Source organism: Protopterus annectens, chromosome 3.part1 (genome assembly GCF_019279795.1).
Source record: "Protopterus annectens isolate FY-2018-M chromosome 3.part1, PAN1.0, whole genome shotgun sequence".
In the NCBI taxonomy this organism is placed as follows: domain Eukaryota; kingdom Metazoa; phylum Chordata; order Ceratodontiformes; family Protopteridae; genus Protopterus; species Protopterus annectens.
Window position 1 is genome coordinate 688,263,044 of NC_056732.1, and position 15,406 is coordinate 688,278,449.

The 15,406-nt window shown below is 46.6% G+C and overlaps 1 protein-coding gene across 1 annotated transcript in view; it reads right to left on the reverse strand.

Moving 5' to 3' along the window:
- The window catches only part of EFR3A (EFR3 homolog A), a 2,300,516-nt gene that overhangs the window by 1,031,786 nt on the left and 1,253,324 nt on the right, over positions 1–15,406 (reverse strand). The window lies entirely within an intron of this gene.

The following is a 15,406-nucleotide window of genomic DNA, read 5'->3' on the forward strand; positions in this document are numbered from 1 at the left end:
TATGATGTCGAAACTTCATCCTGCTCCCGCTGAGCTACAGCTCCCATGAGCCACCTCCCCGGGATACTGGGAGAAATAGCCTCAGGAAACCCCAGTTTGGGGTACCCACCCTTCTGAGTCTTCCTCAGATATTCCCACTGAAGAACCTCCTTGGATGAAGGCATGCAAGAGGAAGCACACAGACTCTCCTGAAGACTCTTTGACAGAAGACACGTACTACGATGATGGGGAGGGGTCCCCATGGTCTCCCCCGGATGATGTCTCTTTCGGAGACATCCTGGAAGTATTAAAACAGACGGGTGGCTAGAAGCCCTCCAACCCCTTCTCGGAGGAGTCTGTGTTCCTGCAGGCTTTTTGCTCCTGGCCTTCTACCTCTTTGGTGACCCCACCTGCCGATGAGTTAATCCAGCTCATCATGCAGCATGTTTAGCAGAACCCAGACTCCAGTGAGGCCATTCCCTGGAGACCTGATAGGAGTCTTTCTCCCCTGGAAGAGCATTCACACTGGTCCAGAGGTTTGCCAGTTGACGCTTTGGTGGTGGCAGTGGCCACTAAAAAGGATCTAGCGGAAGAAAGTCCTACCGTCTACTAGCCCAACAGGGAGTCTCAGGCTGTGGACAGGTTGGGTAAGTGAGTCTTGGCTTCAGCAACCTTTGCTGTCAGGTCCCTGAACTACTTGGAACACTTCACAAGGCTCCAAAGAGATCTGATTAATGAACTTTCTGGACCTCTCTCTGGTCAAGTTTCTGACTAAGCACAGGACAAGGTTGCCTCTCAACTTGCCATCCTTGAATCTATTTCCAATTCGTCTATGAGGCTGCTCTCCCACGCAACTGAAGGAGTGGCCAGAGCGGGTGCAGGCATAGTCATGAGGCGTCATGCCTGGATATGCATCTGTGACATTGGGGATGTCCCTAATGAACCATCTTCCTTAATTGGTTCTAAAGTGAAGGACAAGCTAGCCAGGTGCGAGCAAGATGGAAAGACTCTGTCTGCCATTGGCTTATGTTTTTCCAAGCCTCAATGTTATTTTTCCAGGAACCAGAGGAGTGGGAAAATCTGGCACAAGAAATCTCAGGGTCCTTTCCGTAACGCATGTGGCAAGCATTCCCCAGAGGTAGAGGGGGTTTCACTGGTGGAGGATGCCCCTTTAGGGGCAGAGGGGGTCCCCAAAACCAAGACTCCAGAGATTCCTTCCCTGGGCGGTCTTATCAATGCTCCTGAAGCATTTCCCGATTGGTTTCCTCTGAAAGCAGTCGGGGCTCGTTTTTCTCTGCACCAAACTGTCTGGCGCTCTATTACAAACGATTGATGGGTGCAGAGAATAATCTCCAGAGGCTACTACATCCCTCAAACCTCCTGTCCAAAACCTACAAAAAAATCTTCCTGATGTTCCACCCAATCAAAGGGAAGAAGCGGCTTCAGAGATAACAAAGCTGTGTCAAAAATAGACTCATCCAACCAGACCAAAATGCGGATTCGGGTTTTACACAAGATTCTTTTTAGTGCCAAAAAAGACCGGGGACTGCAGACCCCTCCTGGATCTCAGCCAATTAAATCAGTTGTACAAACCAAGTTCCTCATGGTCACTATTCAATCCATTCTCCCATTTTTAAGGGAGGATGTTTGGATGTGCTCGATAGACCTCCGGGATGCATATTACCACATCAAAATGGACAAACGCTTCAGGAGTCTCCTTCACTTCTGGCTAGGAGCCAATCATTACCAGTTCTAAGCCCTGCCCATTCGATCTCTCGATGGCCCCCAGAGTTCACGAAATGTCTTGCAGTGGTGACAGCTCATCTGAGACTTCAAGGATTCCAAGTGTTTCCATATTGGGACGATTGGCTTCTCTCCCCGCTCCCACCAAGCATCTTCTGACTATGGCACTCTGATACATCCTTTCACTAGCAAAGTTCCTGGGAATCACTGTACACTGGGAGAAATCCAACTTAGAACCTACCAAACTGCTGGAATTTATAGGGGCAGTTTTCGATACTCGATCCTTCCTGGTATCTCTCCCAGCTCACAGGCTTCAGAGGTTAAGATTGCAAGTGAGTGTGATAATCTGTCAAAAGAAGGTGTCAGCAAGGGAAGTTCTCCAGGATCTGGGGTCGATGGCTGCAGCAATTACAATAGTTCCTCTAACAAGGTTACACATGAGACTGTTACAATGGCTTCTATTGTCCCAGTGGTTTGCAAATCTTCACCCCCTAAACTCGCAGGTGCTCATAACCAACTCTTGCAAGCAAGATCTCCTTTGGTGGATGAGGCCAGATGCAGAACATTGGTGTCAACCCTTTTAGACCCCACAACCCAACGTCACTGTGACCACAGACACTTCCCTGATAGGGTGGGGGGGGGGGCATTTTCAGGGAAAGACAGTCCAAGGCATGTGGTCGAGCTTAGACGCCAACCTGCATGTCAATGTTCTGGAGTTAAGAGTGGTGCGACCTCTTTGCTTCACCTATGAACAAATGCAGCAGCTACTTTGCCCTCTTTCCCCCAGATGGGGAGTCCCCAAGAGATGCTCTGACTCATGATTGGCCCACGGGTCTCCTCTACGCCTATCCTCCAATTCCCTTCATACCTCTTAAAGAAAGCCAGTCGGTTGAGATGCAAAGTGATCCTCATTGCCTCATTCTGGCCTCGCCAAGTGTGGTTCCCCTTCCTCCGGCCTCATCTGTTACAACCTCCATGGATCCTGGATACTCGTCCAGACTTAATTTCTCACCCCCAACGGTTGCCTCACCCAAATCTGTCCAGTCTCAAGCTGATGGCTTGGTTTCTCCACTTCTGTTACTCGCCAGGCAGGAAGCCCTTTTCCTCACCTGTTTTTGATATTATTCTGGCCTCCCGTAAACCATCCACCAGAAAACTTTATAGAGATAAATGGAAAAAGGTTTTCTCTATGGTCTAAAGAACGGATGCTAGATCCCTTGTCAGCCCCGATCTCTGTCATCCTTCAATACCTATCCGAGTTCTTTGAAAACAGAGCATCAGCCTCTGCCATACGAGTCCATTTAGCAGCAATTTCCAATTTTCATAATGGATTAGAGAGCACTCCAATTATGTCCATTCGCCTATGCAAAACCTTTCTCAAAGGAGTGTTTCACAGCAGACCTCCTATTAGGCATCCCTTAGAGACATGGAATCTGTCCGTAGTACTGCAGTCACTGTCTCAACCCCCTTTTGAGCCTGCTGCAAAATGTGATCTCAAATTTCTCTCATGGAAATCTCTCTTTTTGGTAGCTGTCACTTTAGCTAGACGGATCTCAGAATTACTTAATATTTCATAAAGGCATCTCTACATACTAATCCATCTTTTTTCCCCAAAGTGGTTTCTGATTTTTCTGTGAACCAATCCATCAACCTCCCAGTGTTTTTCCCAAACTATTCCAATAAAGGAGAATACTGCCACCACTCCTTGCATATGCAACTACGTTTTTACCTAGACAGGACTAAATCTATCTGCAAGACAGACCAACTTTTCATTTCCTTCTTTGGTCCAAGAATGGGATATATGCTGTTTCAAAAGTCACTTTATCAAAGTGGGTCAGAGATTGTACTTCTTTTTCATATTCACATACAAACGAGCCTAGACCTCAGAATATCAAAGCACATTCAACTAGCCTTTCACTCCAGAGCCTCTATGGACAACATTTGCGCAGCAGCCATTTGGGCTAAACCACAGACTTTCATCAAACATTACAAGTTGGATATGGTCTCCAGGGGAAGAGCGCCCTTCGGCTCAATGGTGCTCAGGAATGTTCTTCCATAAGGGTCACCCAGGTTTCTCAGGTAGCTTGGGAGTCTGTCCTATTAGTGATGAATGAAAAGAAGATTAACAACATCAGATAAAGAAGTTTTGTCTAACCATAATGTTGCATCTGTGTTGTTGATCTTCTTCCATTCATTACATCCCACCCTCTGTCCCCCACCAAGGGAAAGTTGTGTAAAATCTTACCATAACCATAGATGTACTTCTCTTCCATGTTGTAGTATTCTACTAGTGGGTTTACCCTTCTTCTGATTAGGTTGTCCGGCCAGGTTTCCAAAGATTTTCAGTCCTCTTGGTGCGTCAGACGTCTGATGTAGAGGCAGGAACGTGGGCCCTAAAAGTGACGTCTGCATGCACCAGCCCTTAGAACATAGAAAGAAGCCCCCAGACAGAGCTTGTCCTGAAGGGCATAGCCTCGGCCAGAAAACAAGGAGAGCAAATGCAAGAGGGGATGTTGGGGAGGGGGGGGTACTGCAAGATGGAAGAGAAGGACATCTACGGTTATGGTAAGATTTTTACACAACTTTCCTATGTCCTTCTATTCCAATGTTGCAGTATTCTACTAGTGGGTGAGTACCAAAGCTCGCTATTGAGTGGAAGGTGGCCTACAAGAGGACTCCAGGAATCCATGCAGGATAGCCCTGGCAAAACCTGCTCTGGCCTTGGAGATATTGTCCAGTTTGTAGTGTCTGGTGAAGGTGTGTACAGAGGACCAGATAGCTGCCTCCAGGATGGAGTTAGTGTCTATACCTTTAAAGAAGACTCCAAAAGAGGCCATAGCTCTTGTTGAATGGGCTTTGACATTGCCTGGCAAGGGTCTTCCCATGGTGTAAGTAGCAAAAGGAAATAGCCCTGGAAATCCAGGACAAAACTGTCTGCTTGCCCACTGCTTTCCCCAGGGCCCTGGGGTGAAAGGAGACAAACAGTTGGTCTGACTTGCAAAAAGGCCTGGTTTTATGCAAATAAAATCTGAGTTGCCTGTGCAAGTCTAGGGAATGAAGGACTCTCTCTCTATCTCCTTGTGGGCTAGGGAAGAAGATAGGCAGGTGAATGGCCTAATTCAAGGAAAGGTCATTGACCACCTTGGGGGTGAAGGAAGGGTTTCCTTGTCCATATGAAATACCAGAAAAGGGGGTGTAGCCATGAGGGCTTGAAGCTCTGAGACCATTCTGGCAGAGGTCAAGGTTACTAGCAGTACAGTTTTCCATGTGCAAAACTTTAGGGGGCCTTGTCAGCTGGTTCAAACCCCAGCGTGAGTTTTTCTAACAGATAACTGAGATCCCAGGGAGGAGGAGATGGTTTCCTGGGAGGTCTTAGGTGCAGGACACCCTTGAAGAAAAGTTTTGCTGGAAGTCTGGATGCAAGCGGAGGGTCCACAGGTAGGAAGGCAGAGATGGCAGACAGATGAGCTTTTAGAGAGGATTAGGACAAACCTGACTGCAAGAGTTCACAAAGGTAAGAAAGAATCAGGGGAATATCACTGTCTAGTGGGTCCATCTGTCTTTCATGACACCAGACAGAAAACCTTTTCCATTTGGAGGTATAAGATTTTCTAGTGTTGGATTTCCTGGCCTCCTGTAGGACTGAAAGCAAGTCCTCATTGTAAAGGTGTCTGAAGAGGATCAGAATCCTATCCGCCACAGGGTGAGGTGCAGAGACTGCCACTGTGGGTGCATCTGTGTCCCCTTTTTCTGTGTGAGTAGGTCCACTGGAGGATAACTTGTGGTGACTGCCCTTGGACAGATGAAGTAGACGTAACCAGTGCTGCCTTGGCCAGCAGGGAGTCACCAGCAAGACTTTTGTTGAGTCCTGCTGAATTTTCAGTAGGACTCTCTAAATTAATGGGAAGGGGGAAGGCATATAGGAATCTCCCCTTCCATGATATTGAGAAAGCATCTATTTGGAATGCCTTTGGGTCGTGTGTCCTGGAGCAGTAGCTCTGGAGTTGCCTGTTTGTGGAGGAGGCAAACAGGTCTGCCTGTGGAATATACCACTTGTGGACCAGATTTAGAAACACATCCCTTAACAGCATCCATTCATGGCTGTTTGATTTGGTTCTGCTTAGTGAATCTGCCTGTGAGTTGTGCTGGGACGGAATGTAGGCTGCCTGGAGGGTGATTCCCTGAAGTTGCCAGGTCCCATACCTTTTGAGCTAGTCTTCATAGGGGGTAGGACTTGGACCCTCCCTGCTTGTTGAGGAACCACATGACTGTGGTGTTGTCTGTGAAGATCTTTAGGAGGCCTTGTAGGAGGAAGGGTTGGAAGGCCTGCAGGGTGAGAAGAATTCCCCTCATTTCCCTGATATTTATGAGCTCTTGTTTGTGTCTGTGTGTCAACAAACCTTGCACTATCCTTGTATCCAGGGTTGTCCCCCAGCCCACGTCTGAGGCATCCGTGTGCATAGTCTGGGAATTGGGAGACATTTTTAGAGGTAGTCCCGGATTCTGGGCTATCTGGTCTAGCCACCATTTCAATTCTTGAACTCGAGGGGGTTGGAGTGCTGGGTTCACACTGAGTGAAGGTACCACTGAAATTTTCTCATGTCTACTCTCAGTAGGGGTAGCATGGGAATAGTGGCTGCCATGTACCCTAGTAGTCTCAGGAATTGTCTTGCAGACAGTTCTGAAGAATGAAGGGCAGAGAGAAGGTGGTGGGAAAGAGATATCACTTTTGCCCCTGGAATGAAGGCCATCATGATGTCTGTTCTGATTCTGTATTCCAGGAAGACAATGCCTGTGCCGGATTTAGAATGGATTTTGGGAAATTTATCAGGAGCCCTAGAGACTGCAGCAAGAGCAGGAGGTCTGTCATGTAATGAAAGAGTTTCTCTGTCTGCTGCCTGAAGTAAGAGGTCATTTAGATACAGGAATACTTGTTTTCCCTTGGTCCTGCAGTAGGCAATCACTGGGACCAGACATTTTGTGAATACCCTAGGGGCCATGGAGAGCCTAAAAGGTAAGACACAGAACTGAAAGTGAAAACAGCCTGCTAGGAATCTGAGATATTTCCTGTAGGCTGGCTTTATGGGGATGTGGAGGTAGGCTTCCTTTATGCTCAGGGTTTCTATGAAGGCCTGAGAAAAAAATGTGAAGGAGGGGACCTTTAGGAAAAAGTTGAGGTGGGAGAGGTCTAAGATAGGTCTCAACGGTCCTTCCTTCCTGGGGACCAGAAATATTTTGGATTAGAATCCTTTCCCTTGAGAGTGAGGGGGTACAGATTCTATGGTGCCTTGAAGTAGCAGGTTGTTTAAAACCTGATTGAGAAGGGGCAGTTGGGTTGCAGGTGGTTGTGGCAAGGCCAGTCTTGGGGGAGGAGAGAGTCAAGTCATAAAGTAAACCTCCCACAGGATGGACAAGACCCACTTGTCTAAAGTTATGAGGGACCATATAGGGAAACAGTGAGAGAGGCGGGTGGACAAAGGAAAGGAGAGAGGAGGTGGAGGAAGGAGTTGCGGCAGGCAGTCAGACACTGCCTGCCCTCTCAGGAAAGGGATGCCTCTGGCTAGCGACATGAGGAGTCCTAGGCTGAGTGGGCTGTCTTCTGGGGGGGTCTTCTAGACCTAGGAGAGGTTGAAGGTCTTCCTTATAAATTGCATCTTACCCAGGTAGTTCCTCTAGAACTTAGGGACAGGAGAGAATAAGAGATGCTTGAGGTTCTGTAGTTCCGTCCCTTTTTGTTGCAGAGATTTAAAGAGGTCAGCCACTTTAGCACCAAAGAGGGATGAGTGGTCCAGGAGCTTAGCTCTGAAGTCATCAGGAAGGGGCTGCAGGTGCAGCCAGGAATATCTCCTTAAAATGGATGCTGATGCAGCTGACCTAGCTGAGGCTTCAGCTGCATCATATCCACACCTAAGGGAGTGCTTGTTAACCTGAGTGATCAGTACTGACAAAGATGCTTTAGCAGCACAATCAGTCATTCAACTCCTTGGAGGCTTTATCCAGCAGAACAAGGGAGTATTTAGCCATGTGAGACTGGTAGTTTGTTGCCCTAAAGGCTAGGGTGGCAAAAGTCTGTCCTTATCTGCAGGCAGGACAGTGGTGGTAGGAAGTAGCTTAGATGCCCTGTCAGTAGAAATGGGGATAGTGGCAGGGTCTGCCTGAGGGCACTTGAGCAAGAATTTGTCTGATTCAGGGACCCTGTATACTCTATCCATCCTGCGAGGAGCAGGTGGTTGGGAATCTGGATTAATGGATGCCTCAGTAAATGCATACAGGAAGGTCAGTTGAACAGGTAAAACTGGCAAAGGGTTAGGAGAATCCATCCGTATGAAATCATAGAATCTTTTTTGTTGCTCAGTCATGTCTAAGCATTCCCACTTGAAGTGTTCTCTCATTAAATAACAGTGTCACTGAAGGTTATGTCTTCCACTGGGGAATCAGTTCTGCAAAGGCTTCCTCAGGAGTTCCATACCCCAGGGGGGATGAGATCTGGGAAGAGTAGGACAGGGAGTCCGAGGAGTGAGACAACTCTTCCTCTGCTGGCTGACTCTCAGTCCTTTCAAGGATGGAAGGCCTGGGGCTTAGAAGAGGTGGAAGAGTAGGAGCAGCTTCAGTGGAAGGCCTAAGGGTCATGAAGGCACAGTAGAGACTTTGGCTGAAGGCCTGACAATTTGGTAAGGATTCAGATGCTAGAGAAAGATGTCTAGCCTTTTGTTTCCTTTTAGAAGGCCTAGCAGGCGGATGGCTGGTGGTAGGCCTAAGGGTAACTGGAGGGGCATCGTAGGCAAAGTCCAAAGCTCCCGAAGGTACTGTCCCCCCCAATGTCTGTAACAGGCACAGATACGACCTCCCTGGATATGTCATCTGCTCTAGATTGTGCAGTCTCAGGTAAGGTACCTGCTGTATCTGCTGTGGTGGATGCTGGGTCCTCAACCAAGCTGATGGCAGCTACAGCCAGAGAGCGGTGCAGTGGAAGTAGTAGGCCACAAGGACTTTGCCCTCTTCCTAGGTGGTTCGGACGGGGCATCGGAGCTGGCCTCCATAGCTAGCACAATCTGTCTTACTCACAGATTCTTGAAGTACAAATTAACAGCCTGTAAATGGCGACAAATGGTCTTGGGGACGAATGATTTGCAAATAACACAGTTCTTATAATCGTGTTCCCTACTCAAACAAAACAGACACTGGTCGTGGGTGTCCTTATGGGGAATCTGACGACCACAGTTGCACTTCCTCTTACCGGACATGAACAGACTACAATTTTACAAAAAGGAGTGAAGGAATCCCCAGCGGGGTACTTAACTTTGCCTATATTCAGATCCGATGTCCACGAGTAGCAGGAACACCTGGCGTATGGCAGCTGAAAAGTTCTGAGGGCTGGTGTGTGCAGACGCAGACGTTCATGGCCCATGTTCCTGCCTCCACGTCAGATGTCTGATGCACCAAGAGGGACTGAAAATCTATAGAAACCTGGCCAGACAACCTGATCGGAAGAAGGGTAAACCCACTAGTAGAATACTACACATTGGAATAGAAGGACATCAGCATTTGATTGAGTGTCTTGTCACTTGTGAGGACAAGGAGATCAGGATAGAGATTTGTGATTTGTGACTGAATCACGGAGATCATCCAAAAGCTTTGAAGCCTGTGTCAAAGGGCCAGGGATTATTTGGACCTATGTGTCTGGTAGTTGACGGCCCTAAATACCACAGTGGCAGAAGTGTACACCTCCTTGCCAATTCTCTCCAAAGTTTTGCTGTCCTTATCAGCAGGAAGGATAGCGGTAAAGGGTAGCAGTCTGGAGAGTTTGTCTGCAGAAACAGAAATGGTTCCAGGATCTGTAACAGGGCATTTTATTAGAAATTTCTAGTAGCTGGGGGGGAGGGGATTCAGGATTTTTAGAAGCTGCAAAAAAGGCAGTTAAAGCAAACAAGGGAGGGCTGTGGCTGACAAAGTTCGCAGATAACTGCAAACTAGGCGCCATAGTAGATACACCAGCAGACACACACATCCTACAAAAAGGCCTCACAGAAACGGACAACTGGTGCCGGAGTCACGGCCTTAAACTAAATGCCAAGAAATGTATAGTCATCCCCTTTGGGAAAAACAAAGTACCCACAAATTATCACAGACAACAACCCACTGAGCACTGAAGAAGTAATCAGAGACCTAGGGACCCAAGTCGACAGCGACCTCTCATTTGATATCCACGTTGCCAAAGTGGTTAGAAAAACATTCTACCTTGCATACCTCATCATGAAGGGATTCACATCCAGATCCAAGGATGTCATTGTACCCCTATATTCCTCCCTCATCAGACCCATGATTGAGTACAATGCCCCATTTGGTATGTACCTCACCCGGCATTTGCAACAGCTGGAGAGACCACAAAAGTACCTCACCAAGAGGATCAAGGGTCTCCAACATATGTCTTATTCTGCCAGACTAAAGAAACTTCAGCTCTATTCAGTATCATACCGCCTGCTCAGAGGTGATCTCTGCCTGACGTACAAGGCCATGTCCAATCAGGATCTGATGGACATGCTCCACCTCAAAAAATCCAAGTCCATCAGGACCACGAGAGCTAAAGACTTAAACCTCGGCACAAGTATGAATAGGACATGCTGGAGGGATAGATTCATAACCCAGAGGTTTCCCATGCTTTGGAACAAAATCCCAGTTCGTATTAGGAAGAGCCCCTCACTGACTCTCTTCAAGAGAAATCTTGATGAGTGGATGGGAGATCGTAAGTTTACCCCAGGGGTCACATCTGTGTCACTGCTAGACAGGGGCACAGTAAACTAATTCTATTATATAAGGGGACCTTCATTGTGTCACTACTAGACACAGTATTCTTAATTTATTCTGTACATTTTTGTACCATTTCATGGGGTGGCAAATGCCACATCATTATGGCTAGGCTTACAAATGCCCCAGGACAGATAGCCTAGTACTATACTATGAAACTATGAAGAAGGCTGGTAGAGCTGGTAGAACTGGTGGAATGGCAGAAGGTGACGGGGTATCCATTTGTAGGAGTTCATAATACCTCTTTTGGACTTTAGACATTTCTGCAGAGTCCCATTTGAAAAACTCATCCGAGAGATGGTTTCTCCAAAGGTAAGGTCCTCCCCAGGGGAATCCGCCTCAGCAGAGTCCTCCTCTGGGGAGGCATATCCTAGAAGGGAAGGCATTTGAGAAGCCATAACACAAAGAATCTTCTGAAGAGGAATCTGAAGAGTCTTCTGTCTCTATCGTAAGAAGTTCTACAATCTGAGGCCTAGGGCTGAGAACAGGAGGGGCAGCCGGAGGAGAAGCAGCCATGGAAGGCCTAAGGGCCAGAAAGGCATTAAACAAACACTGAAAGAAAGCTTGCCAATCCGGCAAGCTCCCAGGAGGTGAAGTCACATTTGGTTTTCTGTTTCTTTTTTAAAGAAGAGACAGGCCTGGAGGGCATAGGCCCTAAGGAGGGCCTAGGATCAGAAACCTCACTAATGGTGGAAGGACCAGTCTGGACTTCCACAGCATTGGCGTCCAATGTCTGCCTTACCTCAATGGATATGCTTTCAGACCTTGGTTTTGTGGCCTCCGGAACAGTACCCGCTATATCAGAGTCGGCTGGTTCCATATGTTCCTCCAGGCATACCTCAGCTACAGAGGGAAAGGCGGGTGGAAGAGGTGCAGCAGTAGGCTCAGGTCTGGTAACTTTGGGCTTCTTTTTCAGTGGTTCAATGGTATGGCTGGACGACCCTTCCATCGCAAGAGTGAGATGTTTGACCCATTGGTTCTCTAGATGGATATTAAGGGCATGCAGATGGCTGCGAAGAGTCTTTAGGACAAAGGCCTGACAAATCGCGAAGGACTTATGGTTGTGGTTGGGTCCTAAGAAGAACCGACACAGGTCGTGGGCGTCCTTATGGAGGACCTGATGTTCACACCTACACTTTCCCTCTCTGGACGACATGAACCTGGGGAGGCATGCAGTGACCAAAAACAGAACAAGAAAAAGCCCCCAACGGGGTACTTATTTCTTAATCGCAGGATCTGATGGCAGAGATGGCAGGATGAGCTGACATTCAACTGGCGGCAGAGACGTTCAGAGGAAAGTATGTGCAGATGTCACTTTTATGGCCCACACACCCTACTGCCAACGTCAGCTGTCCCACATACCTTGCAGTGACTAAAGCTTTTGTATACTGGCCAGACGTTCGGATCACTAGGCAGAGGCTAACCCAATGGTTATGAACACTGCATCATGAGAACAGAAGGACATTATAGGTTACATAATATGAGTCTACCCATACATTACATCATGTACATATACCATATTCTGAGACTGATTTTTCCAACTAATAGCTATCTCCTTTGTGACAAAACAATGCAGTTTTTATGCCAGTCAAGTCACTGCTGTAAGGCTCTAGCACTATTCGTCACTCCCTATGGCTCTTCAAGCTTATACTTGCCACAAACACTTTTCCATGTAGCGTTAAAATCCAGTTCTAACCATTATTTAGTAAGGTACCTATTATTAAAAGCACAGTATAAATCATGCAATACAAATGTAATCGAGAGGCTGTTTAAAGCAATGTTGCCCGGTTAAAAATTGCATGAAGTAATATAAACAAATGCAATGAAATAGTAATTAATATAAATTAAAATAAAAATGGCTCACTTGAGGGATTTACATATACTGCCTTGAATAAACTATAACATAGGGGACCTCCACAACAAATCATCTATCTTACATGCCTATAAAGAAGGTAACAGATTTCACTAGAGCAAGGCCAAGTAGGTAAAAAGTACAGCTGTGTACCTACCATAAATGTAGATGTGAGTGTATTCACTGTTGCAGTCATTACACTTGGGTTATCCTGCTAGCAGGCTACCCGCAGTCGGCCTGAATTCCAAAGTCCTGGTCCGGCGTCGGTTGCTGTTGCCTCTTCCCTGACGTCAGTGAGCCAGGGGTATATAAGATGCAGCTGACGCCATTTTCTTCAGTTTTTCTTGCCCCAGATGTCAGGTGCCCCCAAGAAGGTAGGCAATACATATTGCTTATAAAAACATACAGTAAAATAAAAACAATACCTTCATCTACAAGCAATTACACCACATAGGTTGTATAGGTTAGAGAAGTATAGATAAGTCCCAGCAAAGAAAGGGGGATGGAGGGTGGGTAACCTGGACTGCAACAGTGAATACACTCGAACATCTACATTTATGGTAGGTACACAACTGTACTATGTTCATCGTGTTTCACTGTTGCAGTCATTACACTTGGTTTGAATCCCAAAGCTGAGGTAGGGCGGCTGGGTCTAAATAGAGTTAGGAGTGGCTATGAGGCCCTGCAGAACTGCAGTGGCAAAGCCTGTTCTGGATTTAGAGTAAAGAGGTAAGTGATGGTGCTTGGTAAAAGTGTGCACTGAACTCCAAGTTGTAGCCTCCAAAATTTCCTTGGTTGGTACTCCTCTGAGAAAGGCTGCTGAAGTGGCTGCTGCCCTGGTAGAATGTGGCCTAATATTCTTTGGCACTGACTTGCCATGTTGTGCAAAGCAGAAACAAATGCAGTGTCCTATCCATTTTGAAATAGTCTGCTTTGAGATAGCCTTTCCTTGTGATCCTGCAGCATATACTAGAAACAGTTGCTCAGTTTTTCTGAAAGATTTTGTTTTATCCAAGAAGAAATGTAGCTGTCTGTTTATGTCCAAAGAGTGCAGAAGTCTCTCCCCTTTATTCTGGGGATTTGGATAAAATGTTGGCAAATGAATGGTTTGGTTAAGAGCCACACTGGATACTACCTTTGGCATAAGTGTTGGGTTTGTCCTTAGAGAAACCCTGTCCGGATGAAAAATGATAAAAGGTTCCACTGCCATTAATGCCTGTAACTCTGAGACTCTTCTTGCTGAAGTTATTGCTAGGAGCAGAGCAGTTTTCCATGATAGGAATTTTATATCAGCTGTATTGGCTGGCTCAAAAGGAGGCAGTGTGAGCTTTTCCAAGACAAAGTTGTGGTCCCATGTAGGTATCAGTGCTCTCCTTGGGGGTCTTATGTTTTTTGCCCCTCTGAGGTACTGTCTTAGCAGTGGATAAGAGAAAATAGGAGGTTCCGTATTGTAATGAGCTGAAATGGCAGAGGCATGGATCTTAATTGATGAGAAGGATAGGCCTTTGTCCAGCATCTCAGTTAGGTATTGTAAAATCTGAGGAATATTTGGAACAAATGGTTCAAGTCCTTGTGCCTGGTTCCAAGCACAGAATCTTTTCCATTTTTCTGCACAAGATTTCCTGGTGCTGGGCCTCCTGGCTTCCAAAATGACATCCATAACAGCTTGAGAGAGAGGTGTGTTCTGAGTGGCTATATTATTTGCCATGCAGCCAGATTTAAGGTTCTGAGTTGGCTGTGCAGGATCTGATTGTTTTGTTGAGTCAGAAGATGAGGAATTTGAGGTAAAGTCCAGGCTGGACCTTGAGACAAGCACTTTAGGATTGGGTACCAGTGCTGGCATGGCCAGTCTGGAGCAATCAGAATAATTTTTGGCTTCTCTTGTCTGACTTTTAGGAGTACCTTGGGAAGGAGAGGCAGTGGTGGAAAGGCATAAACTGTTAGGGTTTTCCAGCTGAATAATAGAGCATCCACTTTCCATGCTTGTGAATGATAAGTCCTTGTGCAGAATCTCTGTAGTTGGCAGTTGTGAGGGGTAGCAAAAAGATCTATGTTTGGGCATCCCCATTTCCTTGTTATCATGCTGAAGAACTGTGGATCTAGTTTCCACTTGTGAGGGTCCATGAGGTTTCTGCTTAGTTTGTCTGCCAGAGTATTTTACTTTCCTGGCAGGAATTGTGCCTGCAGATGTACTTGATAGGTCAGTGCTGTGTTCCACAAAGTCATGGCTTGCCTGCAGAGGGGATAGGAATGTGTGCCCTCTTGCTTGTTTATGTACCACATAACTGTGGCATTGTCCGTCTTTAGTAACAGTTGTCCTGGATGTAGTAGATCCTTGAAGGCTGTCAGGGCATTCTGTACAGCTAGCATCTCTTTTTGATTGATGTGAAGATGCATTTGGTCCGTGGGCCACGTGCCCTGAATACATTTTCCTGTCATGTGTGCCCCCCAGGCATAATCTGATGCATCTGTTGTTCAAGTCTGCCTGTCTGTGGATAAAGTGAAAGGCTGTCCCTTGTTGTGGTGACAGACCAGTGCCCACCATCGAGCAGGCTGGGAATAACAGTTATTACTGTTTCCAGGCTGTGGCAATGTTGAGTCCAAACACTTTTTAGATACCATTGTAGCTTCTTCATATGCAGTCTTGCATATGGAATTAGCAGGATGCAGGATGCCATGAAGCCCAAAGCCTGCAGAATTTTTCTTGCAGGTAGCTGGGTCTTTGTTGCCATCATTTGAAAGTAGTGAGTCAGCTGCCTTTGCTTGTCTGGTGTGAGATAAGCCATCTGGGCAGTTGTATTTAAGCTTGCACCCAGAAATATTATCTCTTGAGAGGGCACTAGTTTTGATTTATTTTCGTTTAGTGTACCCTAAGCAAATCAGTAATCTTTTTACAAACGCCAGATGCTTTAGTAGAATGTCCTTGCTCTCTGCTTGAATAAAGCAGTCGTCCAAGTAGGGATATATTTGAATTCCTTTTTGTCTGCAAAATGCAATTACTGGTGCCAGGCATTTTGTGAAGACCCT